The sequence below is a fragment of the Eumetopias jubatus genome, unplaced genomic scaffold (assembly GCF_037043125.1).
Source record: "Eumetopias jubatus isolate StellerSeaLion01/CBP00866 unplaced genomic scaffold, mEumJub1_p1.0 scaffold_2, whole genome shotgun sequence".
NCBI classification, from domain to species: domain Eukaryota; kingdom Metazoa; phylum Chordata; class Mammalia; order Carnivora; family Otariidae; genus Eumetopias; species Eumetopias jubatus.
Window position 1 is genome coordinate 158219802 of NW_028274808.1, and position 19319 is coordinate 158239120.

The 19319-nt window shown below is 40.0% G+C and overlaps 1 protein-coding gene across 1 annotated transcript in view; it reads right to left on the reverse strand.

Annotated features, from left to right (window-relative positions):
- The window catches only part of CRACD (capping protein inhibiting regulator of actin dynamics), a 256557-nt gene that overhangs the window by 124435 nt on the left and 112803 nt on the right, over nt 1-19319 (reverse strand). The window contains exon 4 of the mRNA XM_088021156.1: nt 5497-5638. The gene's annotated coding sequence lies outside the window, so the exon portion shown is untranslated. The remainder of the gene's footprint in view (nt 1-5496; nt 5639-19319) is intronic.

Sequence of the window (19319 nt, forward strand, 5' to 3'; positions counted from 1 at the left end):
GCTTGTCACTTTCTGGAAGGGATGACTATACTGTCCGTGGGCTTGATCCAAAGAGAGTGGTGAATCAAGCAGTTATTTTCTGAAGTTTCATTAAAGAAAGAAAGGGCAGGATTTAGAGGATCACGGGCTCCTCCCAAGAAACATATTCAAATAGGTGTGACCTCTGGAGATTATGTGCTCCCCCCTTTGTCTGGCAAACACCTTCTCATCTTTCAAGACAGCTCAAATGACACCTCTGGGAGGCCCTGTGGCTCCCTTTGGCAGTTGTTTACTCTGCCCTTTGTGTTTCCCAGCACTCTGTGCAAAACTCTCTCAAATATCACTAATCCCATTTTATACGGTTATCTGCTTACATATCTGAATTCAATTCCATAAAGTTCTGCTAGGGCATTGTTGGATTCAAAGGCTCCAGGGCAAGGACTCTGGCCTTTAGAAGCTACTTCCTTCTCTGGGAGACAGACAAGGATACAACTACTTCTAATTGTCGGCAACCGCAGGAGAACACATGTAGAGAGGAGATCATGGGAGGGATGGCAGGGTCATAGTTCATATCCTCAGCCCTTAGCACAGTGTCGGGCACATAACGAGCTCCATACGTGTCAGTGGAGGGAGGGAGATAGAGATGAAAGAAGAGGGGAGGAAGAGAGAGAAGGGAGGGAAATCAGCAAAAGTGCCACACCTCTCATCCCTGTCACTCCGCTGTGTGTTGTCAACTCATCAGTTACTCTACAGGTGGTATTCTCAGATCCCTGGAAGAGATATTTTGGGGCAGTTGATGCATCAGCCACACCTGGCATATAATACATTCATGATAATCACCATCTGAGGGCAACAAGTCATAATTTGTCCTGTATTTAACTGTCCTCCCACTCCAAGGGGGTCTGCAGAGAAGAGACTTACAGAGTTTGCATTTGCTGAAAGCACTAGCTCTATGCCAATTTAATTCTTGTGTTCTGCATCACTAGACCAGCAGGATCTTTTGCTCCTGCAAAAGGATTTAACTAGAATTTTGGTCCCCTCAGAACCTTGTTTGCCATCCAGCTGCCCCTTTCTCTGCCAGCTTCATCTGTGCAACCCACCTTGGGGTAGTCTGGCAGATAGAGAGAGGAGTCTCATCTCAGGCCTCTGCCGCCTGCATTCCACAGCCCTCCTTGAGCAGCCTCTATTTCATGGGGAAGCAAAGGGAGGTGGCAGGATGATCAGCCTCCTCAAAAGATGAGAGTATAAAGTATTTCTCTAATTTTCATCTTCAACGGCTGGTATCATTCAACTCCCTGGGGGCAGACTATGCTTTGTTGCTTAGGTGGCAATATAATCTCTAGTTATCCTGATGCCAAAGTATCAATTACAGGTTCATTTGGATGATGGGATAAACTGGTGTTCAGACCACTAGACAATGACACAAATTGGAGGTGGGGGGAAAGGATGCCAGAGGGGGCTGACCTCTATCCTGAAGTAAAGCCGAATTTTTCATATCCTTGCAAATTAAGTAACATTAAGTAACTTAATTCTAAACTGCTAGTTGTCTCATGAAGAGAAAGTCACCCACAGCAGAAGTGAAGCAGGTATTCCTGAAGAGGCCTTTTTCTTTGAGGGCCTAATTAGAGAGATGTTAACACTCCTGCAGCACCCCAGCTCCTCCAGTGTTATGACAAGAGGAGACTGAAATAAAAATGACTTGTGTTTGAAAATAAATGTTTTACCAGACACAAAAAGTCGTATCTTGTATGATTTCATTATATTAAATAGGTAGAATAAGTAAATCCCTAAAAGACAGAAAGCACATCGGTGGTTGTCGGTGGTTGAGGGGAAGGAAAAATGGGGAATAACTGCTTAACATGTGCGGGGTTTTAATTTGGGGGGCGGTGAAAATGTTCTGGGATAGTTGCACAACACTGTGAATGTACTAATTGCCACTGGCTCAGTTGTTAAGCAGCTGCCTTCAGCACAGGTCATGATCCTGGGGCCCTGGAATTGAGCTCCGCATCGGGCTCCCTGCTCAGCGGGAGGCCTGCTTCTCCCTCTCCCACTCCCCCTGCTTGTGTTCCCTCTCTCGCTGTGTCTTTCTCTGTCAAATAAATAAATAAGATCTTTTAAAAAAATAAAAAATAAAATGGCTAATTTGGGGGCACCTGGGTGGCGCAGTTGGTTAAGCTTCCGACTCTTCGTTTCGGCTCAGGCCGTGATCTCAAGGGTCGTGGGATCAAGCCCCCCCGCCCCAACCAGCCCCACGTCAGGCTCTGTGCTCAGGGGACAGAGTCTGCTTCAGATTCTCTCTCCCTTTGCCCCTCCTGCTCATGAGCACTCACTCACTCTCTCTCAAATAATAAATAAATAAATCTTTAAAATGGCTAATATTATGCTATGTGAATTTCACCTGAATAAAAAAATAAATGTTTTATAATTAAATGTTTTCTAATTGAAGACCTCAGTATTTCTCATTGCTCAACCATCTACCACTACTGGGAAATGAGGAGGATTCTATTCCCATTCCATAGTGATAAGAGGGATTAAGTAGGCCACTAAATTCTAATACTTGTCACCTCAAGGCCTTTCCTGTGAAAAGCCTCATACTTCCCCAGAATGTGCGTAGCAGGGAAATAATTCAAACCAGTGACCCCTGACTTGCTTGGCCCTTGACAATTAAGTCACAGCAGCAACAGTTTACCTGGCTTCTCAGGTGCATCCCTCAAGACTAAGACTAAAAATAAAGCTCTAATGGTGATTTCAGGTTCACAAACGGCCAGCCAAGCTCCATATTAAGAAAGAATTTTTAAATATAATGAGAAAGCAAAATATATTAAATGCTTTCAAAATCCCCTATTTCTACTGCAATATGCCAATTGACTCAGTCATATATTTTCCTGTATTGTGTAAGAAAAACCCATGTGGTCTCGTCACAAAATGTTCTACACACCACAGAAATTACGGTATTATTTTTCTGGAAAAATTCTGAAAACAGGGAAACAGCATCTGTTTCTTATGTCTGTCATGCTATGGAATGAAACACAAAATGGGGAGTGGGTTACAGAAGCATTTGTGCTATCCCTTTGATAGGAATGCTGAGCTAGAGCATCAGTTTTGAGCTATCTTGAGGTTAAGCAGTATGGACAGGGACTGCAGTGTTGTATGTGAGCAGCTCCTGTCCTCAGCCAGGACAGCTCCCTGTCACTCCACCCGCGTATCCCTGCCATAGTGGTGCACTGACCCTTAGCTCCTCTGCTTACTGACTCTGAGCCTGCTTCTCCACTAGTACGAGGGGAAGAGTAACACCCATTATTAATTGTTGTTAGGGGTTAAACTGTGCCCCCCAAAAGGTATACTGAAGTGCTAACCCTCAGTACCTCAGAATGTGACCTTATTGGGAAAGAGGGTCATTATAAGTGTATTAGCTAAGGTGAGATCATACTAGAGTAGGATCCTGAATCTAGTATGCCTGCTGTCCTTCTAAGAAAAGGAAAGACAGCCCTGTGAAGACACAAACACACAGGGAGAAGGACATGTGAGGACAGAGACAGAGACTGATGTGATGTGGCAGCAAACCTAGGAAGGCCAAGGACTGATGGCCACCACCAGAAGCTATGAAGGGACAAGGAAGGATTCTCCCCTTTGTGTCTCAGAGGGAGCACTGCCCTCTTTTTTTTTATTATGTTCAGTTAGCCAGCATATAGTACATCACTAGTTTCTGATGTAGAGTTCAACGATTCATTAGTTGCTAAAACACCCTCTCTTGCCTCTCTTGATTTTAGACTTCTAGCCCACAGAACTGTGAGACAATATATTTGTTATTTTGAGCCACCCAGTTTGTGGTACTTTGCTACAGTAGCCCTAAGAACTAATATAGTGGTGGAGGTATAATTTATTTGGTGTCTGTGTGTACATGTGTGTTTTAAATGCAGAAGAAACACACACAGAATCAACCAAGTAGGCAGGAAAAAAGGTAACTTTTCTTACGGATTTGAACTAAGGAAGTGACACTGTTTTCTCTGAAGCTGACACTACGTCCCTAAACCCACCTCCCGCTACTGTCCTCTCCACTCTGCTCCAGCTCACTGGCCTCCTGGCTATGCCTGAAATATCCCACCTTGTTCACTCCTTAGGGTCTTTGCTTCAGCTGCTTCCTTTGCCTAGAACATGCCCACGGTGAACTCCTGATTTCCTGCCTTTAACATTGCAATGTGTATTCCTGTGCCACCCAGCACTCCCAATTCCCCTTAGTTCTTCTTTTTCTTGTTTCCGTATTCTTATTAGCTTCTAATAGCCTAGTAATTTATTATTTCTCTAGTCCTGCATTATTTATTATCTGTCTCCCTCTATGCTAGAACATAAGCTCCATGAGGGCAGAGATCTTCATGTTTTGCTCATTGATGTGAACACCTAAAACAGTACCTAGAGTTCATAATAGGTACTTGACAAAGATTCTTTAAAATCCATTATTTGGGGCACCTGGGTGGCTCAGTCATTAGGCGTCTGCCTTTGGCTCAGGTTGTGATCCCAGGGTCCTGGGATCAAGCTCCTGCATCGGGCTCCCTGCTCCGCGGGAAGCCTGCTTCTCCCTCTCCCACTCCCCCTGCTTGTGTTCCCTCTCTCACTGTGTCTCTCTCTGTCAAATAAATAAAATCTTTGAAAAATAAATAAACAAAATAAAATAAAATCCATTATTTATTTTTAATTAACCACTTTATGAAGCTGTACATGTGTACTGTAAAACATTAGAAAAAATGAAAAACCTCAAGTTCCCACCATCCAATAATATCTTCTAAGTTATGATAAATCAGAGTGGTTTTTATATTCTTTTAAGTGACTGCCTAAGGAATTCTGTCTCTTAAGGGAAAATGGTATGGATAACATCCACCTTACAAGACTTGGTACCTGGATTAAATGAAATAATGTATCCAAACACTATTTAATATAACACTTGCCATAACAACTCATACAGGTATTTTTCTTTCCTTTGATCTTGTCTTTAACTTTCATCCTTCGCCCCAACTTCTAAAAAGCAGCAGATACTTGTAGACAAGAGAATGGTATAATGTCGTTCTGACAGGGGAGGCAGGTAGGGAAGGTCTCCCACACCCGGCACTCAAGATGGATTCCCCAAATTCACAGTACCAAGCTCTACGGCCCAAATGCACCATGAGACACAAGGCCACTAACTATTCCATAGAATTTTCTAACAGTAACAAAACAATAAACAGTGATAATTACATTTTTATATTACATCCTCCCATTTGCAAAAGCTTTTCATATTAATTTTTTCATACAGATGAAAGAAAGGGGCTCAGAGAATTCAAGTGATGTGGTCAAGTTTATACAGCTGCTAAGAGCTGAGAATTAAATCTATAATTAGAAGGATATCAGCAACAAGGATCTTTTTAACTTGACCGTGAAATGCATTCTATCCATTTCTAGAGCCCCACTCACAATAAATACAATATTCTTTAGTACTTTCTCCATAAGCTACTTCCCTCTCCATCCTCTAAACAAACGACTTACCTATCTTAACAGCCACACATCCTTTCCTTGCTGGGTAACTCTCCACCAAAATTTTCTTCTTGTAAAAAGGAGATCAGTGGTTAAGTGTGCCAGGAAATGGAGTACATTGCTGAGAAAACCTGGGAATCACTGCTCTTGTTAACTGTTGAGAAAAAACAAAACATCAAGAGCTTTATATCTTCAGCCCTCTTGGGAAACCTTCAAAAGGAATCTCTTTGCCATTCTGGCAGAAGTCAGTACAAAGGAGTGTTTTTTGTTTTTGCTTTTGTTTTTTCTGAGGTTTTAAATTAGGTTTAATAAAATTAAACTTGCATTCCTTAGCCTAAATTTATTCTAGGGCCTTAAAAGCATTTATTATAAATTATTTCTACTTTTGAAGGGACTGAAAGAATCATATCCATGAACACCAAGGTTCCCAATCCTTCTTACATACAGAATTATCACATTTATTTTTCATGGTAGTTTAGCTAAAATTCAAGAAGCTAGAAGACACAAATTCAACTTAGCAGAGAATTAAAGGCAGTAATCATTAGATTGTTTCCTCCCCCAGAGATAGCAAAGGCACCTTTTTATTCAAATAGCAATCACAGAGTTAATTAGGTTAATGGGCTCCCTGTGGGTAGGGCATGCACAATCTTTTATAAGCTTGCCAGAATGAAAACCGTTACATAGTGATTGTAGATTTTAACTGGAATGGATGTGAGAAATGTCCAGGAGACATCCCCTGATTCAAATATGCCTTTTGCATAGCTAAGAAGACAACGCTCTGCGGCAATGACACAGAAAGAAATCTCCTCAAATCTCAGGATGACAACGGGTGTCTGGCCCTGACGGGGGGTTGACTGTATGAGCTTAGAGAGAAGGATTCCCAGCTCTGGCTACAAGGGGCTAGCTTGTATCAGACCAACTTTCCATCAAACGCAACTAGAAAAGCTGGATAAGTACTTAAAAACCTGTTTAAAGGCGATGGAGTGCTACCAAGGTAGCCAGGACATAAGAGGCCAAGACCTTAGGGAGAAGAAAAACAAAACTGAGACAAATCATTATAATGCTTTTCCTTTCAAGCTTATCTTGGGGCACCTGGGTGGCTCAATTGGTTAAGTGTCCAACCCTTGATTTTGGCTCAAGTCATGATCTCAGGGTTGTGAGATCAAGCTGTGCATTGGGCTCCATTCTGGGCATGGAGCCTGCTTAAGATTCTCTTTCTCCCTCTGCCCCTTCCTTCCCCCTTCTCTCTCTTTAAAAAAAAAAAAAAAAAAAAAAAAGGACATCTATTGATCTTAAAGAGGCACAGGGCAAAACTGATGAGAAGCCAAGCAGAAAGCAGCTGCTTAGAGGCACATAAAGTGAGCAGACCAAAAAATACCAGAGCTGAGTATCAAATCAGTTTGGTCTCTCTTTGGATTAAGAAGGTCTGCCCTACTCTAACTGCCTATCAGAAGCAAAAGTAAGCCCCATAGAGGAAGATACCACCATCTACAGTATCTGTGATTCTTTATATAAAATGTCCTGCATTCAATCAACAATACCAGGCATTTCAGGGCATAGATTCAAGAAAGAAACAATGAAAACAGGACCCAGAGGTGACGAGTCATAGAATATGGTCTTTAAAATAATTGCAATGTGTATATTTGAAATTATAAAGATTATAAAATATTTTAACACATATCTCTCAGTAAGTCACAGAACAAGCAAAAAAAAAAAAGACAAAAAATAAGGATACATAAGATTTGAGTAACACAATTAACAAACTCAGTCTTAGTAACCTATGTGGAATAGGTTGCCCCCAACAACTGTTACTACATATTCTTTTAAGGTACACATGAAACATTTACAGAAATTAACCACATGTGGGTCATAAAGGACCTTACAAGAAATTTCAACAAACAGAAACCACAGAGTACTCTTTTGAACTTACTATTCTGAAATAATATAGATGCGCAGGAAATAGCAAAAATAGTAGTTTAAAAGCAAAATGTAATTTACATACAGGAAAATAGCTACTTTTAAGTGTAAAAATCGATATATTTTGATAAAGGAATCCAATTGTGTAAACACCAACAAAATAAAAGTACAGAGCATTTCCATCACTCCAGAAAGTTCCCTCATGCCCCTTTTTGTGAATTGCCACAACCCAAAGGCAGTCACTGTTCTCATTTCTGTATTTCTATCACCACAGATTAGTTCTGAACTTCATAAAATGGGCTCATATAGAATGTACTCTTTTGTATGAAAATACCACAACTTATAATATATTCTCCTGATGAATGGACATTTGGTAGTTTCCATTTTAGAGCTATTATGAATAACACTGCTATAAACATTCTTGTACAAACCTTTTTGTGAACATATATTTCCATTTCTCTTGGATAAACACCTAGGAGTGGAACTGCTAGGTTACAGAGTTGATGAATGTTTAACTTTATAAGAAACTGCCAAACATTTTTCCAAAATGGCTGTATCATTTTATACTCCCATCAGTAATACATAGGAGTTCCAGTTTACACAGCCTCATCGACATTTGGTGTTGGCAGACTTTCAATTTGAGCCATTCTAGTGCGAGGTTTTGATTTGCAACTCCCTGGTGACTAATAGTTGTAGCTTTTTAAATATCTTCTTTTATGCAGTGTCTGTTCTAAGACTTTTGTCCATTTTTTAAATTGTAGTTCTTACACTATTGCCTAACAGTTCTTTTTATATTTTGATACCAGTCCTCTGTCAGATATACGTATTACATATTTTTTCTCCCAACCTGTGGTTTTCCTTTACAATGTCTGTCTTTTTGATGATCAGAAGTTTTTAATGTTGATGAACTCCAATTTATTGTTTTTCCTTTATGTTTAGAGCGTCAGTGTCCTTCAACAATCTTTGCTTAAAGTCTACTTAAAAGCCTAAAAATATTCTCCAGGAGTTCTACAGTTTTAGCTTTATAATATATCTCAAAATGATTTTTGTTTGTGGCATAATGCAAAGGCAAGAGGTTAATTTTCCTCCCACTTGTTCTAGTAACCCTTGTTGAAAAGACTCCCTCCCTAATTGAATTGTCATAGCACCCTCATCAATTAATTGACATACAGCACAGTATGTTTTCAATTAAGCTAGAAATCAATGTATAAGTGATAACCAGAGTCCTCAAGTGTTTGACAATTAAGCAGTACATATCTAAATAACCAATAGGTCAGTGAAGAAATCACAATGGTAATTAGAAAAAATTTTTGATGTAATAGTGAAATGATAAATTAAAAATGGTGAAATGTAGCTATGGTTATATTTAAAAAGTTTAGAAAGCAATCATTTATATATCTATCTCAAGGAATTAGAGAAAGAAGAGAAATAAATCCAAAGAATGAAAGAGGAAGTAAATAATAAAAAAATAAAGAGCAGAAATCATCAATGAACTTTAGAATAAGTAAAGAAAAGTCATCAAAGGCAAAAAGTTAGTTCTTTGAAAAAGACTAGTAATACTAATAAATCCTTCAGTAAGCTCAAGAGCCAAAGCTGTTCATTCTTAGCTCTATTACCTGAGTCTTCTTCCCACAATGCTGTTTCAGACAAAGTCTCCTCAGTTCCTCTGTTGTTGTTCCCAAAGACAAGCACAGGGTTTATTTTGCTCATGAAAGTTTTGCTTTTATTTTTTACAGAGAAACAACGACAGAATAACAGAAACAGGGGAACATTGCAAAATTCCCAGAATCTCAAATATGAGCTCTTTGCCAGCACCATTATGAGGTCAAAACAATATTGACCTAATATCTAACAAGACATCAGTTCCCAAGATGTGAAACTATCAATAAAACTATTTAAAATACTGATTTACATCCACTATTATTAAGAGTGAACTACATTCTTAGTGCATATTCTGCCTTAAAAGGGCAACTAACACAAAAAAGCCAATGTGATTAGCAAGACATTTTAAAATTAAGTTTCCAGCCCTATGATCCAGCAATTGCATTACTAGGTATTTACCCAAAGGATAGAAAAATACTGATTCAACGGGGTACATGCACCCCAATGTTTATAGCATTAACAATAGCCAAATTGTGGAAAAGCCCAAATGTCCATCGACTGATGAATGCATAAAGAATGCATAATACACACACACACACACACACACACACACACACGGAATATTACTCAGCCACCAAAAAGAATGAAATCTTGCCATTTGCAATGACATGGTGGAGCTAGAGAATGTATGCTAAGCGAAATAACTCAGACAAAGACACATACCATATGATCTTACTCATATGTGCAATTTAAGAAACAAAACAGATGAACATAGGGGAAGGAAAAAAAACAGAGGGAAGCAAACCATAAGAGACTCTTAACTATAGAGAACAAAATGAGGGTTGCTGGAGGGAGGTGGGCAGGGGATGGACTAAATGGGTGATGGGGATTAAGGAGCACTTATTGTGATGAGCAATAAGTGGGTGATGTATGGAAATGATGAATCACTAAATTCTACACCTGAAGCCAATATCACTCTACATGTTAACCAGCTAGAATTTAAATAAAACTTGAAATAAGAAAAATAAAATAATAAAATCACATTAAGTCTCCAGAATGTGAATATAAATCTCTCTTTTTCACTGATGTTGACACTGTGAAACTCAATACAATAAATAGCAATAAGTATTTTCAAACAAAAGATAAAAAGCCACACACCATCTGTGAAATATTCTGCCACTGTGAAAAATGATTTAAATAATATACCCAAATCAACCACTTGTATTAATTTATGGATAATTACATAATGCACAGATAAAATATGGCAATCAAATTCATTCCTTAGTCAACAGTTAAAGAAAATGTTGGTGGAGCTCTAAGGAAATAAATATTCAAAAATTACTCACCATGTAAAATTTATCATACTATTCAATGAAAGTACACGTTTCTGTCTCAATAATGAAAGACCTAAAGAACTACTTTTTTAGTAAACCACTAAAGAAAGGAGTACCATGGAAGAAATATATGTTCTAATAATAAATGACTTCTTTAATAAAAACAATGTTTTATGGAGCACATATATGCACCGAGTGAAGTGAAGAAAGGAGTCCTGGAAAAGTTAATACCACACATGAAATGCACTAATTGCCTCACTCACAGGCAAGCTCTTACTGAAAAGAAGTTGGATCTAGAAGAGCACCAAGAATGTCACTGGCATCGTTAATTTAGTAGAGTCATTATAAAACCTTGTAATAACATGGGGAGTGATCGTGACAATTTTTTATACTGGAGACACAGTGGTTGCTTGGTTATTGTCATTCTCCTGCACCAAGAAGAGTTGTCAAATTTTAAGTTGCCTCACATTTTTTCTTTTACAAAGAGACAAGTGTTCTAAAATATCATGACTGCTTCAGTGATGCCAACTATCAGCTATATACTTCAGAAGAGATATTTTTGATGTAAAAAAAAGCATGTTTAATATTTTTTTTCAAAAATAATTCCTTAATAGCAATTCTGCCCATAGCCAGTGGTTATTTACTTTTCTGATAAAGTTGATGCTTTAACAATAGGTAATAATTACTTTTCAAGGAAATTCATCATTCTATGGAAATAATATTTTGAAAATGGGTGTTCGGAGAGGTTTTTATCAGGTGATGTTGTTGTTGAAAACGATGAAAGCATCACCTAGGAGTCATCCTTGAATTCTTTCTCACATTTCCCACAACTAATGTCAGCAAATCTTGCTTGATCTACCTTCCAAATATGTCAAGAACACAATTCTCACTGTCTATAATGCTACCATGCTAGTCCCAACCAAAATCATCTTATCCCAGATTAATGCTACAGCTTCCCAGGTGACCTCCTTGCAAATACCCTTCTTGCCCAAATCCTGCACCATACCACTGCCCCCAGCAGCCAGTCACCTTATTAACACCTAAGTCAAATCACACCATTCATTTGCCCCAAGTCATCTAATGATTTCCTATATGTCTCAGTATAAAGCCAAATTCCCTACAATGGCCTACAAGTCATTATGTGATTTCATCATTACCTCACTGACATCATTTCCTAGTACCTTTGTCTTTACTAATTCCACTCAAGCCCCAGTGGTGCTATGCCTCAGAAGCCAGGCACACTTTGCCTCAGGGCTTTCCACTGGCTGTTCCCTTTGCCTGGAATATGTTCCCAGATATCTTCCCTCGCTTCCTTCAAGTCTTTACTTAAAGATCACTTCTCCACAAGGCCTTCCCTAGCCTCCCTATCTAAAATAGCAACAACTCCCAACACTCCCCATTCCCCTTCCTTGCTTTTTTCTTTAATGCTTCTCACTATCTAATATATTTTAACTATACTTTTTTATCAGCTTATTGCCTATCTCCCTCTCTCACTGAATGAGGGCAGGAATTTTTGGTGTGTTGTGCGCTTACTGTTTTAGTATAGTATGATGCCTAGCATTAATACTTGAATATGTGAACACTGAAAGAACAAGTAGTCAGTAAAAACCTTCATATCTGCACACTTTAAAAGCTTGGAAACCAATGGGGCACCTGGGTGGCTCAGTTGGTTAAGCGACTGCCTTCAGCTCAGGTCATGATCTCAGGGTCCTGGGATCGAGCCCTGCATCGGCTCCCTGCTCGGTGGGAAGCCTGCTTCTCCCTCTGACCCTCCCCCTGCTTGTGTTCCCTCTCTCGCTGTCTCTCTCTGTCAATTAAATAAATAAATAAAATCTTTAAAAGAAAAAAAAAGCTTGGAAACCGAATTTTTCTAAATCTTCCAAATGAATTTTAATGAGTTTTGAACTCTTTGCTAGAAATATAAAAATGCAATACCTTAATAATAATTAGCAAAAATAACTGAATAACATGGGAAAGTAAAACTTATTACTGAATTGAAACAAAAATTTTGGCATAGCTGGTAGATATGACTGAAAAACATGTATTATGATTTACCAAGTGCAACCAACAATGTCATTCTTCTATTTGGATCGGCATCTCTTTATGAATTATCTTTTTTAGCTACTTAAATGAAAATAAAATGAACTTATAACCACACCTTCAAATGTCTATGTCACATAGTGTTAAACCAAAACAAAACAAAGCAACAAATAATGACATATTCAATGAATGTACTCTCATGGAGCAAAGGGAATTTTTTGTACTACTAATCAATAAAATGAAAATTTAAATATTTTATCCTTATCTCACCCTTTAAAAATGTCAATTCTGTAAATGTTTTATGGTATTCAAAATATTCATATGTTCAACATTTATAAACAAGCAAACAACCATGGGAGGAAACAATCTTCATTTACAGCTTGGAAACCACTGTGCTAAAGACTTGGGAAGGAGGGAAGAGGCACCTCCCGTTCCAGTTGATAGAAACATAAAAACCATCCAATAATTACCACAGTATGATAAGTATTATGATGCCCTCCTCTGCAGCTTTGTCCCTCATGACTCCCTAAATGACTCAAACTTTACAAAGTTCATGCTCCAGTAACAGCTAACTTCTGGTAATTTCCCATGCACAATTCTTGATTCTGGACCCCTTTGCTTCAATCTAGGGTTGCCAGGTAAAATATAGGATGCCATTTTCTGGGTGGCTAGGAACAAAAATAATTATTAACATGGATTTCCCTAAGAAAACAGTAAAAGCAGAAAGCAGCAAAAGAGCAAGAAAGGAAGAAAAGACACTCCTCAAAAATTTTTTCTTTCTTTCAACTCTTTATCCTCCTTTTAGTGGCAAGTGAGAACTAAGTTTAAATGAAATCATTAAGCAAAACTTTCTAGAGAACCTCCCCCAACCTACCAAGGGCTGAAATGAGCTCATCCTTCTCCTAAAGAAGTCCCCTTCTTTCACAGGGTTCCAGGACCTGGGCATCGACCAGTGATGCCAATACCTGTGCTGCTTAGGCTTCAGGAGCCCAGCTCAAATCTCATGATGTTTATAATTCTTGTTAGTCAGTTGGGATGGCATTTAATATTCACCATTACCCCAATATATCTCATTCTAAAGAGAGCACTCGCTTTATGTACAGTCGATTCTCATTATTTACAGCAGGTACGCTCTGTTAAGTTGCCACGGACACTGAATTACTGACCATGGAACCACTGCTCGCGGGGGAAATATATGGCTAAGCTCCTGAGAGCCTCTGGCCACATTTTGATCAAGCAATCAATATATACACATAATCTTATTTCATGTGGGGTCCTATTTAAAGACATCTTATTTGGGGCGCCTGGGTGGCTCAGTCGGTTAAGCATCTGCCTTTGGCTCAGATCATGATCCCAGGGTCCTGGGATCAAGCCCCACACCAGGCTCCCTGTTCAGCGGGAAGCCTACTTCTCCTTCTCCTGCTCACCCTGTTTGTGCTCTCTCTCTCTCTGTTAAATAAATAAAAAATCCTTAAAAAAAAATAAAGACATCTTATTTAATATATATTGTTGATCTGTTAAGACTGAACTCCTGGCCAAAAGCACTATAACTCATGCCTGAATGAAGCTTATCTAACACACAGATTTCTCTGTAAAGTACATCACAGCCTTCTTGCACTCGGGGAACACTAAACAGCACATTGGCACTATGCATGGGGGCCATTTTAAAAACAGTGCAACACCAACAACCAAAAACCCACAAAAATGCAAAAAACCATGTTACTGAATTGACCAAGAAAAGGATACTTGTTTACAATATGGGAGCTGCAACAAGAAGGCAGACAATTGCCTTGTTCGATCTCAGCTGGGAACATGCACACCAGGTAACTAAAATTTTTCACTGATCTATGGATGTCTGCAAATGACCACTAAAGTGCCCCAAGTATTGATTTTAGGGTTACAAATAAATTTTAGCTAGCAGGTAAACTGGCAAATACAGAATCCATGAATAATGAGTATTGACTGCATTGTATGTATGGTTCCAGGTCCAAAATCTGGTTTTCCTCTCTTAAATTTCTTCCCATTTAGATAAAAGAAGTCCGGTGAAACGCCACTAAATCTTATGACTCCCAGCTCAACTACACTAGCTCCATGGAAGCCCACTTACTGTTGACGTAGCAAGCTACAACTTGTCCTATGCTGAACACTCAGGTTTGGAACCCTAGTCCCATCTCTATTCATTTCCTTTCTCATATCTTCAGGGGGAACTTTGCAGAACACTTGAAATGTTAACAGTTTGTGAATCAAGAATAACTATATCTGGGTCTCTTTTTCAGATACAACAACAAAATCAGCAATAATGAGGCAATATAGGTTTTAGTATATGCGCTGCTGAAGCGAGCACGGCAATACAGGTTTGGTATCATGCCCTGGCAACTGATGGGGAAGAGGGAGCGGGAAGAACAACGGGACCCTTCAGTGGGCCCAGAGTAGGTATGTCCAGGTAAACTCCTCTGAACAAGTTGACAAATAGACTTTTTCCTTTTGTCATGGCCACAAACAGGTATTCCCCAGCCCCTGCTGTGGGGGTCCACCCTAAAACAAGTGCTAAGAGTCAGATGCTTGCAGTTCAAGCTATCAGTCCAGCAGTGAGGAAGACCAGGGGCCAGGACCACATCTCCAGGATTCATTTACTTCTACAAGTCATGCTGCCTATGAGCTGCCACTTGAGAACAGATTGTAACAGAGAAACTACGGCTGAATTACTCAGAAAGTTTCTGCCTGGGAGTAGTAACTGTGCTGCTGGTTTGGGCCAGGTGGAATTAGGTTTCTACTTTGGGCAGCTTCCACTCTTCATGCAGATACAACCCAGTCACTCTGAGCAGTGTATTCTCGACCCATTCTCAATAGCAATTGGCAAGAGAAGCTGTGACTCAATAGTCAAACTATGGAAAGAGCCCAGATGTCCATCAACAGATGAATGGATAAAGATGTGGTATATATATATACAATGGAATATTATGCAGCCAACAAAAAATTGAAACCTTGCCATTTGCAATGATGTGACTGGAACTAGAGGGTATCATGCGAAGAGAAATAAGTCAATCAGAGAAAGACAATTTTCATATGATCTCACTGATACGTAGAATTTGAGAAACAACAACAACAAAAAAAAGAATTTGAGAAACAAGGCAGAGGTCTTAGGGGAAGAGAGGAAAAAATGAAACAAGATGAAGTCAGAGAGGGAGACAAACTGTAAGAGACTCTTAATCTCAGGAAACAAACAGGGTTGCTGGAGTGGAGGGGTGTGAGAGGAATGGGGTTGCTGGGTGATGGACACTGGGGAGGGTATGTGCTATGGTGAGCGCTGTGAATCGTGTAAGACTGATAAATCACAGACCTGTACCCCTGAAAAAATACATTATATGTTAATAATTAAAAAAAAGGGAGAGAGAAGCTGTGACTCCACTTTGGGTGGCTCAGAGAGTGGACAGCAGGACCCACCCTGTGATACTCTTCTCCTTTTCCTTCTTCAAGGCCTCCAACTTGACAGCACAGTGTAGTAGGAATATCTGGACTTTGGGCCAAGAACCCCAAATTCCAGTTTTGTCAGGATATGAAATTATATTGTAAGGTTGGAGGGAAAAGAATATAAATTACCTCCTTCCCTTTCTTCTCTACATGCATGCACTAGCAAGAGGAGAACAGAAATTCTGCTCCTTCACCTCCTGCCTTCCTCTGCCTCTTATGTTCCAACAGAACTTCTGGGATTGTGTAGGTGCAAAAGATCTGCCCAACAGTGTGTGGTTGGAGCTATAAAAGAGGGAAATCTAAAGCCATGAGCACATGGAAACATTTCCACAGATGCTTTATCCATAGAGTCAGGCTGAAGGGTTGAAATCTAACCCCCTTCCAGATCTTAGAATTTTCTACTGTTCCTCTGCGCAGAAGATACCTCTTAGCCAAACTACAAGTTTTAGTAATCTGAAAGGTTCCTGCTAGTATTAATTTTCATTTCTCATCTTCTTTTCACTATTAAATTTCAGAGGCAAGTGGTCTATACCTTTTATCTCCATCATCTCAGCACTGTTCTCTCCTTAACCCTCCAAATCATTCCTGATCCTGCCAATCTAATTGCATTTCTGAAAGTCAACAATGACCTGCGACTCCCAAATAAAAGCCTTTGCTTACTTCCTACGTTTTCCTGACACTCAACACTCTCTCATCTGCAGCCCCCTATTATACGATGCTAACTGGACACCACTATTTAAAATTTTGTTTCTTTAGTTTCCTTGATAACTGTATCTTCCTCATTGCTTCTAACTCTACATATGTTTCCCCCTCTCTCTGATAAATGTTCAAAGCAAAGCAAATATCTATTTCTTACCAGCTGTAATGACAACACATTTTTTTCTAAGACTAACACTGGTCATTTCGCTTACTCATTCGCCATTATTCTCCATGCCTTGTTAGTTTTTTAAAAATCTTGTGTTTTTCCTTGAATGTCTCTTTATTCTCTCTGCCCCCATCCTAATCCAGGCTCTCACCTATTCATGCCTGACTTGCTGCAATATCGTACTGTTTACTTAGTCAGCCTCTGCTATGTGCTAAATATTATTGCCAGATTAGTTCGGGAAATTCTTCTTGCATTAAGTTACTCCCTTCCTATAAAACATGCAATGACTCTGTTATTCACAGAATACATTTCTAACTGAGTCTGTCATTCAAGACCTCCCCACTAAACCTGGCCCCACTTAACCCATCTAACCCCTTCCTATTACTTACACCTACCACCCGCTATCACAAATTGCCTACTCTGGGCAAATCAGTGTCCTTGTATCCCACAAGTATCCATGATGAGTCTCAAATCCAAGCCTTCCTTACTTTCAATGACCAACATAGAAAAAAATTTGATTTTTCCTGAACCTTCCAATTAACAGTCCCACCACCACTGTGATTCAAGATCACCACCCCCAACAGAGCAACAGCATATGCATACGCCCCACAAAGAGCCTCACTTTCCATGGCTAATTGGATTCCACCAGGAACCACCATTCCACTCAAACCAGAAACCATGTGAGAGACAGGGAGTGACAAGCCAAGAAATGAAGCCTCCTCTATGTTTGTAATGTTGGCTTCAGGAGGTTATCCCATTATGGAGGGTGGAGGAGGAAGAAGAACAGGGGGAAGGAAGGGTTTTTTGTTCTGCTGCTCAGTGAAAGTACAAACAGAACCTGAGTATCAGAGACTGAACTCATTCAATTCTTTGCAGTACAGTCGCTCACCAGATACATACTTCTCTGGTTGTCTGAATTACAGATGAGTAAGCTAATCTATGGCTTTCTTTTCAACTTCTCAAAGGTAACTGTTTATAAGCACATCTTAGGAAATAAACTGCACCTCCCTGATAGTTGGAGAATAAATGGCTATTAATTTCCTATATTTTTAGAGAAAAGCCTAAGGTTCAGGCATGAAAGGATGAGTCTGGTAGGGGGTTATGAACCGGTACAACTGTTCACCAACTCTGGAAGGTACAGCTCCGAGGCAGACAGCCAGTGCTCCTTCCCTTTCGCGAGTACGGGCATACCCTGTCCTACTGCCCTTGGCTTGACAAAGGCTGCAGTTTTTACAAATCGAAGGTTTGTGGCAACCCCGTGTCAAGCAAGACTATCAGTGCCATTTATCCAACACTTCGTGTCTGTCACATTATGGTCATTCTCGCAATTCAAACTTTTTCATTATTATCTTTTTTACTGTGACCCGTGGTCAGTGATCTGTGATAGGGAGCCATGAGCTGTGCCCTTAGAAGATGACGAACTTAATAGATAAATGTCGTGTGTGTTCTGATCGCTCCACCAACCGGTTGTGCCTCCAACTCTCTCCCTCTCCTGGGGCCTCCCTAGTCCCTGAGACACAATACTGAAATGAGGCCAATTAATAAGCCTACACTGGCCTCTAAGCGTTCAAGTGAAAGGAAGGGTCACATGACTCTTACTTTAAATCAAACGCTACAAATGATGAAGGTTAGTGAGGAAGGCGTGCCAAAAGCCAACAGGCTGAAACATAAGGCTTCTTGCACCAAATAACCAAGATGTGAATGCAAAGGAAAAGTTCTTGAAGGAAATTAAAAGTACCACTCCAGTGAACATACAAACTGTAAGAAAGCAGAACAGCCTTCTTGCTGATACGGAGAAAGTTTTAGTGGTCAGGATAGAAGATCAAACCAGCCACAACATTCCCTTAAGCCAAAGCCTAATCTAGACCAAGGCCCTGACTCTTACTCTGTGAAGGCTGAGAGAGGTGAAGAAGGTGCAGAAGAAAAGTGTGAAGCTAGCAGAGGTTGGTTCATGAGGTTTAAGGAAAGAAGCCATCTCCATAACATAAAGTGCAAGGGGAAGCAGCAAGTGCTGATGGAGAAGCTGCAGCGAGTTCCCCAGAAGATCCAGCTAAGATCATTCATAAAGGTGGCCACACTTTCAGTGCAGAAAAACAGCTTTCTATTGGAAGGAGATGCCAGTTAGGACTCTCCTGGCTGGAGAGGTGAAGTCAATGCCTGGCTTCAAAGCTTCAAAGGATAGGCTGACTCTTGCCAGAGGCTAATGCAGCTGCTGACTTTAGGTTGAAGCTAATGCTCACCATTCTGAAAATCCTAGGGTCCTTAAGAATTATGCTAAATCTGAGCGCCTGGGTGGCTCAGTCGGTGAAGTGATGACTGCCTTTGGCTGGGGTCATGATCTCAGAGTCCTGGGATCGAGCCCCGCATCAGGTTCCCTGCTCAGCAGGAGGCCTGCTTCTCCCTCTCCCACTCCCCCTGCTTGTGTTCCCTCTCTCACTGTCTCTCTCTCTGTCAAATAAATAAATAAAATCTTTAATCAAAAAAAAAAGAATTATGCTAAATCTACTGTCTGTGCTCTAGAAATGGGACAACAAAGCCTAGATAACAGCACATCTGTTTACAACATGGTTTACTGACTATTTTAAGCCCACTCTTAAGACTACTGC